The 18,104-nt window shown below is 49.8% G+C and overlaps 1 long non-coding RNA gene across 1 annotated transcript; it reads right to left on the bottom strand.

Annotated features, from left to right (window-relative positions):
- Nucleotides 1–836: 836 nt before the first annotated feature.
- Nucleotides 837–7,969, bottom strand: LOC141258365 (uncharacterized). The gene is made up of 3 exons (XR_012318304.1): nucleotides 7,839–7,969; nucleotides 1,772–2,182; nucleotides 837–1,660 (listed from the first exon to the last, which is right to left on the bottom strand). It is a non-coding gene; the product is annotated as an uncharacterized lncRNA (long non-coding RNA).
- Between the last annotated feature and the right edge of the window lie 10,135 nt (nucleotides 7,970–18,104).

The following is an 18,104-nucleotide window of genomic DNA, read 5'->3' as shown; positions in this document are numbered from 1 at the left end:
AGAACTAACAGGTCGAACTTGATGGACGCAAGTCTTTATTCGGCTTTTCAAACTATGTTACTATGTTACTATGTTACTCCATGATATGGGTGTAGCTTTGTCTTCCGGTAATTCTTGCACATAAAATAAGGTGCATACAACTTGGAAAGTATAGGGCTGTCATGTACTATGAAGTGTTGTGTCTTTCCCTAGCCGGTGATGCCAGAGGATCCGGTTGGTCCGTCAGCTCATCATCAACGGAGCAAACCGAAAACCGTAAGTGTTAAATAACAAACACGTACCTGTTAATTAGATGCATGTACAGAATTATTCTTCTTAAGTTTTATCATTCCCTCCGTAGAAATCCCTACATTAGAGGACCTCCTGGCGTCACACAGGAGGATGATGGCAACACTGACTGAAGCAGTCAAACAACACGGAGTGATGCTGGCAAGTTTTGTGGCGGCCCAACAGCGGCGCGGCAGCCACTAATTTTTTTGTTGTTATTATATTTTTGTTTTTTGTTGTTATTATATTTATTTTGTTGTTATAAAAAAACGTTAAAGTTTATATCCACTGTTGTGTACACTTTGTTAAAAAAAATAACATGTTTCATCACTCACACCCATTATATCTATGCATCTGTATAGATGCACCCAGCCCATTACCCCGCCTAGTAAACCTGCTAATGACTATATGCTGAATTCAGTAAAGCAGGCTGCAAGTTTTAATCCAAAAAAACATTTTTATTATAAACAAATATTTTAATAATTAAACAATTAAATGAACTATTAAATTAACAAAAACTTAACAATTAAACTTAAACCCTAAAAGGAAAGTAAAACGTCACTACAGATCTTCATATTGGTTTTCTGCATTCGAAAATCCTTGCCTGGGCGGAGAAGATAGTTGTGCAAGGAAAGAATGAGAAAACCTGGGATATTGTGGGGGGGAGGCAAGCGGCAGGTTTTGCTGAGGTACAATCCGACGCACTGGTGTGCTACTCAGTGGCTCTGGCATTTGGGTCCATGACTGCCTTGAACAAGGATCACGGTCGATTCTACTATGTACGGTCGACGTTTCATCGAGTTGACCGTCTGCCGCTTTACTTAAAGTCTCAAAAATGACCCTTTCGGCTTGGATCCTCTGTGTGTCATCCAGCTTCTGAAGTCTATCAGCAGCGAAGTTTGCAAAGCTGTCCATGCCGGTGTTGGTCTGCTGACTTAAAATTTGCTTTGCCAAAGAGACGAGATCTGTTGATGGCTCTGTTGATGGCGACAAGGTGGCCTTTCTTTTACGCGAATTGATTAGTCGCCGAGGTACAGTTGAGATTGCAGGGTCTTCACTCGACCCTCATTAGCCTCAGCCAGGCTAGGTTCACTACCCAGGATGTCGTCACTTCTTGTGGTCGCCAGATCTTGCTGATGTTGCTGTTGGAGCAGAAAATTAATGTTAAAGCTAAACCCAAAAATTATTTTACGACATCCAGCACAACACCACAGAAATGTGTTGGCATTGCATATATCATCACCAGCATGTGTAAACGTGCTCTGGAAACAAATGTGTGGGGAGGAACTAGCAGTACAGGATATGAAATGTCATTCAACGGTATGAGAACTGAGTGGGGTGAAAATAGTAAAGGAGTGTACTTATCTGAACTGGAAGGGATAACTTTTGTAAACTGCAGAATTAAGCAGGTAAAACCTTAGTTAATATTTTCTATTCAACTATGGCATGTACATTAAAAAGTTTAAATGCTATTTACAGGGAAGCAAGCAAAGAATGTACTTACATCTCCAACAGGGGTGTCAGTTGGGATCTCAGGGTCTTGTTCCAGGGTCGGCCGCATCGAAGATACCATTGTGCGCGGTAGCTCCTGGTCACGGGTGAAGCCAAGCAAGTCATAGTACCATAACGAGGGCACATAAACCTCATCTGTGCCGGCACCAGACTTCTTTGACTTCTCCACCTTATTGAGCTCTTTTTTATAGACGGTGCGTAGACCCTGGATCTTTTTTCAAACAACACTCTCATCCACCTTCTCGCAGGGATTATGCTGCTTAAAGAGAGCAACCAGTTTCTCATATGCCTCCTTTTTATTATTTCAATTGCTGTACTCGGCCAAGTTAATCTGCCAAAGGCAGGGCAGGGACCGATACCTCTCAATAAGTTCACGGACAAATTCCTCGGTATTGTAAGACATCTGAAATAAAGAATAGCATACAGTGAGCATACATGGAACATTTTAAAAAAGTAAAAAATACCGTTTGAACCACACTACCGTTTGTTAGATGTGTGCACACGAGACCCCCTAGAATGGCTGGCCATGCAAAAGCATATGTGCACAGATAGAAGCCAAGCCATCCCTCCCTCTTGAGCAATGATAGCAGATGATTGGTAGGCAGGGCTGGATTAAGAATAGCAAGGGCCCCGGGCAGTTTAGAAGGCGCCCCCCTCCACACACACACACACACTCACACACCTGATGTATCATGTCACATATCACATGATCCCCTTTGGTAGACCATGTGATAGTTCACGTGAAATTAATTTTCCACAATATTAATATATTATAATCATTTTTTACATTAATTGTATGACTTAATATTGAGCACAATTAAGTATGCTGACATCCCCTTAATACAGTATGAGACCCTACACACAATATGAGTTGCGACCTAATCCTCCCATACACAGCAGGAGGCCGCACGTAGCCATCTATACACAGCGGGAGGCCGCACGTAGCCATCTATACACAGCGGGAGGCCACACGTAGCCATCTATACACAGCAGGAGGTCGCACGTAGCCATCTATACACAGCGGGAGGCCGCACGTAGCCATCTATAAACAGCGGGAGGCCCCAAGCAGCCAGCTATACACAGCGGGAGGCCGCACGTAGCCATCTATACACAACGGGAGGCCGCACGTACCGATCTATACACAGCGGGAGGCCGCACGTAGTCATCTGTACACAGCTGGAGGCCGCACATAGCCATCTATACACAGCGGGAGGCCGCACGGTGCCATCTATACACAGCGGGAGGCTGCACGGTGCCATCTATACACAGCGGGAGGCCGCACATAGCCATCTATACACAGCGGGAGGCCGCACGTAGCCATCTATACACAGCGGGAGGCCGCACGGTGCCATCTATACACAGCGGGAGGCCGCACGTAGCCATCTATACACAGCGGGAGGCCGTACATAGCCATCTATACACAGTGGGAGGCCGCACGGTGTCATCTATACACAGCTGGAGGCCGCATGGTGCCATCTATAAACAGCGGGAGGCCGCACGAAGCCATGTATACACAGCGGGAGGTCGCACGTAGCCATGTATACACAGCGGGAGGCCGCACGTAGCCATCTATGCACAGTGGGAGGCCGCACGTAGCCATCTATACACAGCGGGAGGCCGCACGTAGCCATCTATACACAGCGGGAGGAGACTGCACGGCACCTCCCAGATACAGTGGGAGGAGGCCACACGGCGCCCCCAGATACAGCGGGAAGAGGCCACACGGCGCCCCCCCAGATACAGCGTGAGGAGGCCGCACGGCGCCCCCCCAGATACAGCGGGAGGAGGCTGCACGGGGCCCCCCCAGATACAGCGGGAGGAGGCCGCACGGCACCCCCCAGATACAGCGGGAGGAGGCCGCACGGCGCCCCCCAGATACAGCGGGAGAAGGCCGCACGCAGTCACGCACACACACACAAACATATACAGACATATACAGTACAGACCAAAAGTATGGACACACCTTCTCATTTAAAGATTTTTCTGTATTTTGATGACTATGAAAATTGTACATTCACACTGAAGGCATCAAAACTATGAATTAACACATGTGGAATTATATACTTAACAAAAAAGTGTGAAACAACTGAAAATATGTCGTATAGTCTAGGTTCTTCAAAGTAGCCAACTTTTGCTTTGATGACTGCTTTGCACACTCTTGGTATTCTCTTGATGAGCTTCAAGAGCTAGTCACCGGAAATGGTTTTCACTTCACAGGTGTGCCCTGTCAGGTTTAATAAGTGAGATTTCTTGCCTTATAAATGGGGTTGGGACCATCAATTGTGTTGTGCAGAAGTCTGGTGGATACACAGCTGATAGTCCTACTGAATAGACTGTTAGAATTTGTATTATGGCAAGAAAAAAGCAGCTAAGTAAAGAAAAACGAGTGGCCATCATTGCTTTAAGAAATGAAGGTCAGTCAGTCTGAAAAATTGGGCAAACTTTGAAAGTGTCTCCAAGTGCAGTTGCAAAAACCATCAAGCGCTACAAAGAAACTGGCTCACATGAGGACCGCCCCAGGAAAGGAAGACCAAGAGTCACCTCTGCTTCTGAGGATACGTTTATCCGAGTCACCAGCCTCAGAAATCGCAGGTTAACAGCAGCTCAGATTAGAGACCAGGTCAATGCCACACAGAGTTCTAGCAGTAGACACATCTCTACAACAACTGTTAAGAGGAGACTTTGTGCAGCAGGCCTTCATGATAAAATAGCTGCTAGGAAACCACTGCTAAGGACAGGCAATAAGCAGAAGAGACTTTTTTGGGCTAAAAAAACACAAGGAATGGACATTAGACCAGTGGAAATCTGTGCTTTGGTCTGATGAGTCCAAATTTGAGATCTTTGGTTCCAACCACCGTGTCTTTGTGCTACGCAGAAAAGATGAACGGATGGACTCTACATGCCTGGTTACCACCGTGAATCATGGAGGAGGAGGTGTGATGGTGTGGGGGTGCTTTGCTGATTACACTGTTGGGGATTTATTCAAAATTGAAGGCATACTGAACCAGCATGGCTACCACAGCATCTTACAGCAGCATGCTATTCCATCCATCCGCTTTGCATTTAGTTGGACCATCATTTATTTTTCAATAGGACAATGACCCCAAACACACCTCCAGACTGTGTAAGGGCTATTTGACCAAGGAGGAGAGTGATGGGGTGCTACGCCAGTTGACCTGGCCTCCACAGTCACCAGACCTGAACCCAATCGAGATGGTTTGGGGTGAGCTGGACCGCAGAGTGAAGGCAAAAGGGCCAACAAGTGCTAAGCATCTCTGGGAACTCCTTCAAGATTGTTGGAAGACCATTTCCAGTGACTACCTCTTGATGCTCATCCAGAGAATGCCAAGAGTGTGCAAAGCAGTCATCAAAGCAAAAGGTGGCTACTTTGAAGAACCTAGAATATAAGACATTTTAAGTTGTTTCAGACTTTTTTGTTAATTATATAATTCCACATGTGTTAATTCATAGTTTTGATGCCTTCAGTGTGAATGTACAATTTTCATAGTCATGAAAATACAGAAAAATCTTTAAATGAGAAGGTGTGTCCAAACTTTTGGTCTGTACTGTACATACACGCCTAAACACATTTGAAACACAAAAATACATATAAACAGACATCACACAATGATATCTGCACACACAGACACACTGTGATACACACGCGAACACACACATGTCACTCACCATCCCCCGGCTCAGCTCCAGGCCTCCAGTCATCCAGCTCCTCTCCGGTGCAGCAGTGCAGGCCGGGCGCGCACTGCGTGACATCACACTAGCAGACACGGCCGCGCACTGGGCCGTGTCTCCTAGCTGTGATGTGGCCAGGCCAGCACAAGTACACAGGGAAGTTAACAGGTGCAGTGCTGGCCCGGCCGAAGAAGAAGCAGGGGCACTGCACAGCTGCTGGGGGAGCGGTCCGGGGCCCCTCCGCCTCTTCCTGCCGGTGTGTGCCGCATTGGCGCCGCACATATTATAATGAGGGCAATCTGGCCATGGGCCCCCCTCGGAGCCCCGGGCCCCGGGCGGTAGCCCAGATTGTCCTCATTATAATCCGCCTATGTTGGTAGGTGTCCTATAAATTAAGTAAAAGTGAAAACGCATTTGAGACCCCAAACGATACCTACCATGCACAGAGATAGGTGTCAGAAGAACCGTTGAAGAATAGATAAATCGATGTGGAGTCGCAGCCCGGAGAACTCTACTACGATCTGTAAACCAGCACGCAGTCAGGAACAAAGGACAGAAGCACTACTGTGTTGCCTCATTTTAAGGCAAGACCGCCACTCAATCAGAACGCAGTAGCGACCACAAATTGGAGCTGAATGGGCGCGGAAAAGGCAACGCAAATGCACGCCTGTGTGACTACATCGTCACACAGTACGTCCCTCATCGAGGTCTGAATCGTCAGAGTAGCTGCTATGTGACAGGGTCCCAACGACCAACGACATCGTTATACAGGTCGCTACGGGTCGCCGTATCGTTGCAGCATCGTTGGGAAGATCTGACTGTTTGACATCTCACCAGCGACCACATAGCGACGCAGCAACGATCCCTGCAAGGTCGTATAGTTGTCGGGATTGCTGTAGCGTCGCTAAGTGTGATGGTACCTTAAGGCTGTGTTTATTTTTTGCTGGATCTGCAGGACTATATGCACTAAATAAATATAAAGATAGGAGGACACTTGAGTATTATGGCAAACAGTGAATATAATTTTATCTGAATACAAAATTCCAAGTTTAAAAAGACATATAAAAATAGCAATAGCAAGGGGGTAAGGTGAAAACTGCCAGAGGCTGGGGAATACCGAAGGGGGGCGGGCAGTATAAAGTAATCAATTAATATATGTAGTCAATATAGACTTAGGTGAGTCATTGTTAATGTATACAACATAGAGCAAATAGCATATAATAGAAGTAACAGTCGAAGTATGACATACAGGGAGACCTTAACATTGTTCACTATCTGTATATGAATACCCTGATACTGTGAAAAGGGAAGTATAGGTAAGGACAATAATCCCTATAGCACATAAATACATCCCTCCCTGAGGGATGCGGTGGGACATCACCCACTTATGACAGCTAAACGGGCTAGGAATTTGGGTGACTTTATCACCTCCAGCCACTATGTCCCACCGGCATCCAATCCATTTGGGTCGCGCGGGCCCAGGGTGGGATCATTTCCATGTGGCCACTGCTTGGCCTGCGCCAATGTCCTTCGCTGTTCATCATTTGTGTCATCTGATGGCTCCCGCACCTTCCAAATCTCCAAATATATCTCTTGCAGCACAACACATGTGGTGTACTATGCCACATGTGGCTGCAATAAAATCTATGTGGGTCTTACCACAAGAGAGATGAGGGTTCGAGTGCGGGAGCATGTACGGGACATTGGCGCGGCTAAGTCAATTATGGACCCCCGGGAGCTAAAGACACTACCTCGACACTTTAAAGCAGCCCATGGCTGCGACCAACACACCCTTATGGTTCGTGGCATTGACGTGGTGCATCTTGGTTCTCGGGGGGGGTAATTCTAAACTCTGCCTTGCGCAGAAAGAGGCCAGATGGATTACGATTCTTGACACCCTAGCCCCGCGTGGCCTCAATGAAAGCCTGACTTTCTCGTCCTTCCTGTGATGGGATGTCCTTTGGCCTTTGGTGGTCTCCCTCAGCTTTTTGATCCTCTAGTCTGTGCTTCTGGGCCTTTAGCTTGATTTAAATTTTTTCCTTGTTTTTAATTTTTAATACTCTTTCTCTCTTGCACATTCTCAGATTTAATCTTATTTTCCTGTCAAGCTTTGCATCATCCCTATGGACCATCTCTACAATAAGGACTCCTTTCAATTTGAGTGGAGAATCTCTGAAGATATTGTTGCCATCTCTTCTCATGTTAAGAAATTTGCTTGAATACTATTTGCACCTTAAAAATTGTCCTTACACAAATTGTATGTATTAATTACTATGTTATGGATGCAAGTGGTTTTCTTATAGCTGAGATGGAGGGTCACTTCACTCTCCTGTTAAGGATTGGATACATGCCTTGTGTCTCTTGTGTACCTTTATATATCCTGGGACTGACGGGAGGTATGCTTACCCTCCCCTTTTTCTCCCTCCTATCGGAGTCCATACGCTTTCTGGGTGGTGCGCATGTGTCCCGGTGTCTGACCTGCCTGCGCTCGCGCTGGGCTGTCTTTACGTCCCTGGCGTGCCTCCGGGGGCGTGTCTGCAGCGCGTGCCCGGGCGCGTGCCCGGGACTTGACGGCTGCGGCGCGCGCGGTGGGGGGCGTGGCTCCGGGCACACGCGCCGCGTCAGCCCAATTAGCTTCCTCCCCCCTGCAGATCATGTGACCTGATGGGGAGGTATTTCTACAGGTCCTGGAGGTGCACATATCAGGGCCTCTTGAAAAAGATCGCCGAAACGCGCGTTCCTACCCGTTGCACAGCTGGGGACTCCCTGTTGGGGTTGTGGGCTCTTTTCACTTTGCTCTTTTGTGGTGAGTCAATGTATTTATGTGCTATAGGGATTATTGTCCTTACCTATACTTCCCTTTTCACAGTATCAGGGTATTCATATACAGATAGTGAACAATGTTAAGGTCTCCCTGTATGCCATACTTCATCAACTGTTACTTCTATTATATGCTATTTGCTCTATGTTGTATACATTAACAATGACTCACCTAAGTCTATATTGACTACATATATTAATTGATTACTTTATACTGCCCGTCCCCGTTCGGTATTCCCCAGCCTCTGGCACTTTTCACCTTACCCCCTTGCTATTGCTATTTTTATATGTCTTTTTAAACTTGGAATTTTGTATTCAAATAAAATTATATTCACTGTTTGCCATAATACTCAAGTGTCCTCCTATCTTTATATGTATTCATTGGAGTAGGCAATACGGACTTGGTGCCTGACACTGGGTCTAGGTACTATGGTCTGTCTAGCATTGAACATTTGGCCTCTTTTCTTCTTATATGCCACTAAATAAAGCCTGCAGAGAAAACATGGTTCCTAACTCTACTTACGGAAGGGGCCAAGTGAGGCGTCATACCACAATGTGTATGTATTAAGGTGCTCTATGTATACAAATGTCTATATGTATGTATGTGCTCTGTGTTTACATGTGTGTACGTGCACTGTGAATACATATATCTGTGTGTGTATGTTCTCAGTGTATGCATGCGTGTGTGTTGTGTGTGTATACATATGTGTGTATAACATACAGTGTTTGTGTCACATACTCTGTGCATGTGTAGCATCCATGTATAAATCCTGGGTGCACAGATATGAGTTCTTAGGTGAAAACATGTCGGCAATCGCCAAAAGAATGAACAAAATGCTGCTCATTCATTTGGTAATTGGATCATTTATCGCGGAACAAAAATCCTTGTTCTTAGCAGCACATTGCCTGGTGTAAACTACAGATGTGCTGCTAATAACATGACACTGTATGGGGACAGATTAATCTATTAGTGATTGTTCTGTGTCCATCATTCTTCCTCAGCCGGTGTAAAGAGGCCAGGAAACATACGCAGAACGACTTCAATATTTTCTATGGCACTTGTTTAGCGGTCTGAACTCAGCGCATATATACAGCCTAAATGTTTGAGTGTGATGGTGGAACATGTTAGTGACGCGCCCCTGGGCCTACTTAGTGTAGCGTTGCGCACGCGGGGACTACCCGGAGCCGGGCCTGTTGGGGGTAGTAGTTTCGTGGCGGTGACCCGGTCCGTGCCCAGGGAGTCAAACTGTGTGGCTGAGTATTAGCAGTAGATGTTGGACGACTACGCCACCCGTTGAATGCAGCTATGGAGCTGCCGCTGCAGGGCAGACCGCTGAGGCCGGTGGTACGATTGTGCAGCGTAGATGGTATAACCCCCAACGGGAGGGGTATGTCCTCAGGGCAGCCGACGTGGATGATGGGGGTAGCAGGAACCACTCAGAGACGATGCGGTGTAGTTCAGGGTCTTTACTGGTGATAAAGATAGACCCTCCCGGAGTACTGGCTAGCGATCGGGGCCTGGTCAGTCTTTGAGCAGATGGGATCTCCCCTGGCCAGGCGGAGTTGCAGGCCTCCCCAACTAATTGTACTCTTCTGACTACCTTTCTAGAGGCGGGTAGAAGTAGCCCACGTCCCTGAGTGTACCGTGTGGTGCTCACCCGTATGGCCGGTGACTCGGGGCCTTCTAGTGTCTTCCGCTCCACGACGGCGGTGCTGGTCCCACGCGTGTGACCGTGCCTTCGGGTTTCTTGGCCAGAGGACCTGAAATCCCCTGCCGGGCGGTTTCTGCTGCTGGGTCTGGGTTAATCCCCACAGCCTCAGACTCCGGGTCCGGTGGTAACTCTTCAATCAGGGCGAGCTCTTCAGCTGCCAGCCCCTGATTCCTTTTAGCACTGCTCCCACTGAGCTCCTGATCTTTCTTTCCTAAGCTGCTTCTCTTCTTCTCTCTACTCTACTCTACTCACTAACCCTGCCTCAGCCCCAGCTTTATATAGGGGAAGTTCTTCCCCTCCCAGGACTGGGCAGGAGGTGTGGCATGCATAGGATTCCTGACCAAGAGACCTCCCACCTGCTCTCAGACATAACATTGCTATTACTGTGGAGACCAGACCCCTGGGGTGCCACATTCCCCCCTAGTGAAAGTTAGTACTCCGGGACTAAACATACTTTTGTAAACATAACAAGGTGCAAACAATAACATTCTAATAGAGACAACACATAAGGTGGTCACGGCGTGTCCGCAACCGGGTGTAACTTTTGAGGAAAACAAGGGTGTCCATTTCACCAACACAGGGAGACGTAACCAGGTAGGGGTCTGTCCTGCCCCGAGTCCTTAACAGTCTTTCAGTCCGTCCTGGGTTACGCTCCAACTATATGCACAAAGGATTCCCGGTAAATCCACCAAAGACTCCTATAAATAACTAGAAACACATAATTATACACAAGCAACAATAAACAGGTAAACATTAATAAAATAGCTTGAACATTTAGATCCTCCACCGTATGGGCAGCTGGCCTCTAGTGACCCTAGTGGACCTACGGAGCTGGTTGATTGGTCCTGAGCTACAGGGTATAGGAGCTGCCTTTTTGGTGAAACCGGGAATGAACCTTCGGTAGTAGCCTACCAACCCGACGAACTGCCTCACTTCCTTTACGCTTGAGGGGCTTGGCCATTCCTTAATTGCGGTGATCTTATCAGGGTCGGGAGCCACTCCATCAGCACTCACCACGTGTCCCAGGTTCTGCACCTTTGGCTTCAGGAGGTGACACTTGGAAGGTTTCACCTTTAGGCCGTAACTTGCCAGAGCTTCGAACACTTCCGCCAGGTGTTTCAGGTGGTCCTCGTAGGTCTTGGAATAGACGATGAAATCGTCCAGGTATAACAGGACCGTCTCAAAGTTTCGGTGTCCCAGACAGCATTCCATCAATCGCTGGAAGGTTCCTGGTGCGTTGCAGAGTCCGAACGGCATGCAGGTAAACTCGCTAAGTCCCATCGGGGTGGTGAATGCAGTCTTTTCCCGGTCCGCCTCTGCTACAGGAACCTGCCAGTACCCGCTAGTGAGATCCAAGGTGGAGAAGAAGTTAGCAGATTTTAAAGCAGCCAAAGACTCCTCTATTCTTGGTAAGGGGTACGCATCTTTGTGTGTGATACGGTTAATTTTCCGGTAATCTACACACATTCTCATGGTGTTGTCTTTCTTTTTGACCAAGACTAGTGGAGCTGCCCAGGGGCTACAGCTATCCCTGATTACCCCAGCCTCCTTCATGTCTCTAAGCATCCCCTTGGCGTGTTGGTAGTGTGCAGGGGGTACGGGTCGATACCTCTCTTTTATGGGAGGATGGTCTCCCGTGGGGATGTGGTGTTCTACCCCCTTGACTCGCCCGAAGTCTAACGGGTGTTTACTAAACACTCTCTCGTACTCTCGAACCACCCGGTAGACTCCCTGTTTCTGGTGGGAGGGAGTGGAGTCAGTACCCAAATGTAGTTGCTGACACCAATCCTCCATTATTTTCGCAGAGCCGTTACCTTCCTCCGGGTGAGATGGAGGCAAGGGTTCCACAGACTGTATAGAATTTTGGTTGATAGTATATAATTTGGCTAGCGTAGCATACCGGGGCAGGTATACTTCCCTTTTCCCGATATTTATTATACGAACGGGCACCCTCCCATGGCGTACATCAACTACCCCCCGTGCTGTCAAAATGGTGGGCCTACTGTCTGAGTAGACTGGTTCTACCATGGCCTGGTAATCTCTACCTCTCAGACCAATAGCTGCCCGGCACCAAATCATCATTTCACTTTTCGGGGGCATGGCAATAGGGAAAGGGTCACACATTCTTACGCTACCAATCTCACCACCGGAGAGTTCCACCTGTTGCCGTCGCATCAGTGCCCGGATCTCTTTCTGGAGCACTCGCTGCTGGCCGGAGCTGGCGTTCTTGGCAACCTGCTGTAAAATGAAAATCACCTCTGCAAGACAATTTTCAATCACATTAGTTCCTAGAGTTATCTTTGGGTGACTCTCGCGCTTGTCAATGTCTACAATGATCAGTCCCTGTGCTGCCAGTTCGACTCTACCGATTTTAATGGTCATTTCTTTAAATCCGATCTGTGGCACGGGCTGACCATTACTGGCGATGATACTCAAGTCGTCGTCTGGATAGCGGGTTATATCCGAGTCATTCCAGTACTGCTTGAAGAGCACGTACGGGATGGTGGTGACCTGTGACCCGGTGTCCAGTAGGGCACTCATAGGGATGCCATCCAGTACCACAGGCAAGACTGGACGTCCTCCCACATATTTGTCGCGCCAGTTCGATGGGCCTGGTGATCTTATTCCTGGGGGTTGGCCCTCTACCCCAGGTTGTGCCAGTTTAAAGGACAGTACCTTGCCATATGTCCGGGTTGATTGCAGCGGCGGCAGATAGGTTGTCCGTCCTCGTTGTACCGGTCGCTGGGTCTTCCTCTGGCCGGTGGGGTCCTCCTTGGTCGACGCCACGGGATGTCCTCCGGTCCGGATGCCAGCTGGATCTTCCCTGGAGCAGAAACCTGTAACGACTGCACAGTTCGGGTTAGCGCAGCAACGCTTTTAGCTAGCTCTTGGACCTGATGGTGCAGGTCCGGAGCCGGGTCATTGTTCAAAGCCTGCGCGTCAGCTCCCACAGGCCCTGTCGACAAGGGCGCCGCCTCCTGGTGGTAAGCGGTAGTAGGGCGCCTGTGGGTCACCACGCCACCCGGTGCCGGTTCTCGGAGCACCCGGATGGCTCTGTCCTTGAACTGTGCAAAGTCCAGATGAGGATCCTGTAAGGCCATTGCCCGCAACTGGGTTCGGTGGGCATTGCAATATAGTCCCTCTATAAATTGTTCGGTCAACAGCCTGTCCTCGTTTCCCACGCCGTCAGGGTCGGTCTGCTTAATGGCTCTCAGGGCCTCTTGTAGGTTTAGTGCATAGTCCCTTATACTCTCATGTGCTCGCTGCTTGCACCCATAGACCCGGATGGCTCTGTCCTTGAACTGTGCAAAGTCCAGATGAGGATCCTGTAAGGCCATTGCCCGCAACTGGGTTCGGTGGGCATTGCAATATAGTCCCTCTATAAATTGTTCGGTCAACAGCCTGTCCTCGTTTCCCACGCCGTCAGGGTCGGTCTGCTTAATGGCTCTCAGGGCCTCTTGTAGGTTTAGTGCATAGTCCCTTATACTCTCATGTGCTCGCTGCTTGCACCCATAGAATCTAAGCTTAATCTCGGCTGAGGTGCGGGTATCAAAGGTGTCCCTCAGCCGGGTTAGTATCCCCGCGACAGTCCTCCTCCCAGGTGGCCAGGACTTTACCTCCCTTTGGGCTGCCCCGGTTAGTTGGGCCACCAGGATGCTCACTTTTTGCTCTTCTGTGAGGGGGTACACCTGGAAGAGGCTATCCAGCTTTTCTCTAAAGTCACTCAGGGTATGTGACTCCCCTGAGTACTGGGGTAGCCAGGCTGCCCCCGGGATATAGGGCATCGTGAAAGGCATGACCGCAGCAGCGGTGGCGCTGGCGGTGGCTGTGGCAGTGAAGCTCTCCTCCATATCCGACATCCTCCTCCCCCCTAGTGGACCGTGGCCTACCTTGCGATGATCCTCTTCCGTAGGCCGCGGCTCCGCAGTGGATCGTCAGGGTTGAGGACCTTCCGTCGCGCTCCTGTGACGTCGGCGTCTGCTGGGCTCCTTCCAGGACCTTACGCAACGTCCGGACGTGAGGCGGGGCTTCAATTCTCGCGCGCTTTCGGAGTCCACGCCCCTCTTCTTCCTGCGCAGCGTCTTCAAGATGGCGTCCAACGGCGGGAAAACTTCGCGGATGGCGGGAAGAAGGTAGAAGATGGCGCCGGATGGCGGGAAAACTCCACGGATGGCGGGAATCTTCACCACTGGTAAGTTTGAACAGTCTTTTTCAGGCACGCAGTACCCGGTGGTTGCGGGCACGAAATCCTGCCGACTACGCCAAAAGTTGACGCGCCCCTGGGCCTACTTAGTGTAGCGTTGCGCACGCGGGGAATACCCGGAGCCGGGCCTGTTGGGGGTAGTAGTTTCGTGGCGGTGACCCGGTCCGTGCCCAGGGAGTCAAACTGTGTGGCTGAGTATTAGCAGTAGATGTTGGACGACTACGCCACCCGTTGAATGCAGCTATGGAGCTGCCGCTGCAGGGCAGACCGCTGAGGCCGGTGGTACGATTGTGCAGCGTAGATGGTATAACCCCCAACGGGAGGGGTATGGCCTCAGGGCAGCCGACGTGGATGATGGGGGTAGCAGGAACCACTCAGAGACGATGCGGTGTAGTTCAGGGTCTTTACTGGTGATAAAGATAGACCCTCCCGGAGTACTGGCTAGCGATCGGGGCCTGGTCAGTCTTTGAGCAGATGGGATCTCCCCTGGCCAGGCGGAGTTGTAGGCCTCCCCAACTAATTGTACTCTTCTGGCTACCTTGCTAGAGGCGGGTAGAAGTAGCCCACGTCCCTGAGTGTACCGTGTGGTGCTCACCCGTATGGCCGGTGACTCGGGGCCTTCTAGTGGCTTCCGCTCCACGACGGCGGTGCTGGTCCCACGCGTGTGACCGTGCCTTCGGGTTTCTTGGCCAGAGGACCTGAAATCCCCTGCCGGGCAGTTTCTGCTGCTGGGTCTGGGTTAATCCCCACAGCCTCGGACTCCGGGTCCGGTGGTAACTCTTCAATCAGGGCGAGCTCTTCAGCTGCCAGCCCCTGATTCCTTTTAGCACTGCTCCCACTGAGCTCCTGATCTTTCTTTCCTAAGCTGCTTCTCTTCTTCTCTCTACTCTACTCTACTCACTAACCCTGCCTCAGCCCCAGCTTTATATAGGGGAAGTTCTTCCCCTCCCAGGACTGGGCAGGAGGTGTGGCATGCATAGGATTCCTGACCAAGAGACCTCCCACCTGCTCTCAGACATAACATTGCTATTACTGTGGAGACCAGACCCCTGGGGTGCCACATTAGCATTTAGGGTCCTACTTTAAACTTTTCCGCAGCGCCCCACTAAAACCGGCCCTGACTGTGTCCCATCCTCACATTTTGCCCTTTCTTCTGCATACTGTCCCCTCCATACAGTGCCCTCACACTCTCCCTATATGCTGCCCAGTCTCTTTACTCTCCACTATACTGCCCAATCTCTATAATTTGCCCCTTCTCACACTTCCCCCCTGTGCATACTGTTCCACATACTGTGCTTTCAAACTGTCTCCCCATGCTGCCCCCTCTATATACTGTCCACCATACTGCTTAGTCTCTATACTGTGCCCCCTCTTCATACACACCCGCCTCTCCTCTGCATACTGGCCCTCCATACTGTGCCCTCACATTGTCCCCCCATGTATCACACATCTCTGCACAGGGCAGTTTTTCTTACAAAGTCCTGTACAGAATGCGGAGCTCCAACCTGCTGTTCATCCCCACTGCAATTGACCCTGAATGGTGGGAATCAAGTAGACTTGGCCACAAATAAAGGGCATGCCTACACTGCCCCTCACTTACATTCTTCCAGTCAATCACATAGAAAGGGAAAAAATTAACCCCCTACAACATGGCTCAAATATGGCATGTCTCCCGCTACTGTCACGGGTGTATCAGAGGTGACAGTCGCCCTGCAGTTGGTTTCAGATCTCTATGTTTGGCATTACAGACATCTTCTTAGATGAGAGGCTGTCTCTAGGACCTAGCGGCTACCTCCCTCTGGTAATTAGCACCCTGGCCTAGGTGTATATGTACCTGGTGTGTCTGAGAGGGAGGTGCCGGCTATATTCATTTCTACTTGTGAAGGCTTAGCAAGAGCAGTACTTCGGCCTCTCAGGAGCTTGAGGCCGAGTTTGCATTTGTCTGGAATATTCTAAAGCTAAACATTCTTCCCGTTTGTCTACCCTTGTTGTCTATAGAGTTTAGTGGAGATCAACTAGTGCTCAATTCCTCCCATCCCTAGCCTTAGCCATATGCCAGGGAAAGACAGGGTGAGGCACGCGTGCAGCGATTGCTGAAGAGGCAATATAGAGACGATAGTTGAGGCAGGGCGACACTAGATCAGACTAGGAGGTCTCCACCTCTCCACTTCCCTAGTGTCTGGGCTCCCTTTCCCTCTTCCCTCTGTGTTACACTAAGTCTTTCCCACACCTGGCATGACATTATAGCCAGCCGAGCACATTTTGCAAAGGAAAAAAAAAAAAAAAAAAAACTGACTTTTTTTTTCTGTGTGTTTTTGGCCATGCACCTTTTTTTGCCTTTCTCCTTTGGTATGGGTTCGGTTGCAGAGCTTGCAGAGCGGCTGCACAGGCTGTCTCTGGAGGTGAATGACCTCCGTGGTGAGGTACAGCAGCAGCATCAGCAGTTACAGATCGCCAATGTGGGGGTTTCAGCAGGTAGGCCTGTCTAGCCTGAACCCAAGGTTGCCATCCCGGACATATTTTCAGGAGGTAGGGACAAGTTTTTTGTATTTAAGGAGGCATGCAAATTGTATTTCAAACTTCCTCCTTACTCCTCCGGTAATGAGGAACAACAGGTTGGTATTGTGATCTCACTATTGCAGGGAGATCCTCAGTCATGGGCGTTCTCTTTCCCGCAGGACTCGGTTTGTCTCCAGTCTGTGGAGGGGATTTTCGGCGCTCTGGTCCTCTTCTATGACCGAGTACCCTTGGCTGAGTCTAGGCTACGCTGTCTTCAGCAGGGCAATTGGTCAGTGGAAATGTACAGTTCGGAATTCTGTAGATGGACGACGGATTCCAAATGGAATGACTAAGCCCTTAGAAGTCAATTTTGTGAGGGGCAGTATATGAAACCCCTCAGTTCTTGGAGGCTGCCACGTCTTTGGCCATACATCTTGATATACGTCTCCTGGACAGACAGGTGAGACCACCTTCTCTGGGGCCTTCTTGTCAGGGTTGTGTACCTCTGCCAGGGGAGCGGTCTGGGGTGAACCAGTAGTTGGGGAGGTGGAGGAGCCCATGCAGTTAGGGGATGTCTCTACATCATACTCTCCCCAGAGATTCGCAAGAAAAAAGGCGTATGTTTTTTTTGTAGGAAAAAGGGACATTTTGTTGGGACCTGTCCTTCAATTCCTAAACAAAAGGAGACTCGATTAACTCTTGCTAGTCTGGAGTTGGATAAATGTGACACCCCAGGGGTCTGGTTGCCACAGTAATAGAGATATTACGTCTGAGAGCAGGTGGGAGGTCTCTTGGTCAGGAATCTTATGCATGCCACACCTCCTGCCCAGTCCTGGGAGGGGAAGAACTTCCCCTATATAAAGCTGGGGCTGAGGCAGGGTTAGTGAGAAGAGTAGAGCTGAGAAGAAGAGAAGCAGCTATAGGAAAGAGAGATCAGGAGCTCTGGGGAAGTCGTGCTAAAAGGAGTCAGGGGCTGGCAGCTGTAGAGCTCGCCCTGATTGAAGAGTTACCACCGGACCCGGAGTCCGAGGCTGTGGGGATTAACCCAGACCCAGCAGCAGAAACCGACCGGCAAGGGATTTCAGGTCCTCTGGCCAAGAAACCCGAAGGCACGGTCACACGCGTGGGACCAGCACCGCCGTCGTGGAGCGGACGCCACTAGAAGGCCCCGAGTCACCGGCCATACGGGTGAGCACCACACGGTACACTCAGGGACGTGGGCTACTTATACCCGCCTCTAGCAAGGTAGCCAGAAGAGTACAATTAGTTGGGGAGGCCTACAACTCCGCCTGGCCAGGGGAGATCCCATCAGCTCAAGGACTGACCAGGCCCCGACCGCTAGCCAGTACTCCGGGAGGGTCTATCTTTGTCACCAGTAAAGACCCTGAACTACACCGCAT

The sequence above is a fragment of the Phyllobates terribilis genome, unplaced genomic scaffold (assembly GCF_046119375.1).
Source record: "Phyllobates terribilis strain yellow unplaced genomic scaffold, ASM4611937v1 Scaffold_3__8_contigs__length_932513732, whole genome shotgun sequence".
Classification (NCBI taxonomy): Eukaryota; Metazoa; Chordata; class Amphibia; order Anura; family Dendrobatidae; genus Phyllobates; species Phyllobates terribilis.
The sequence above is the reverse complement of the archived record's forward strand: the minus strand, read 5'-3'. Positions and strand labels throughout refer to the sequence as shown.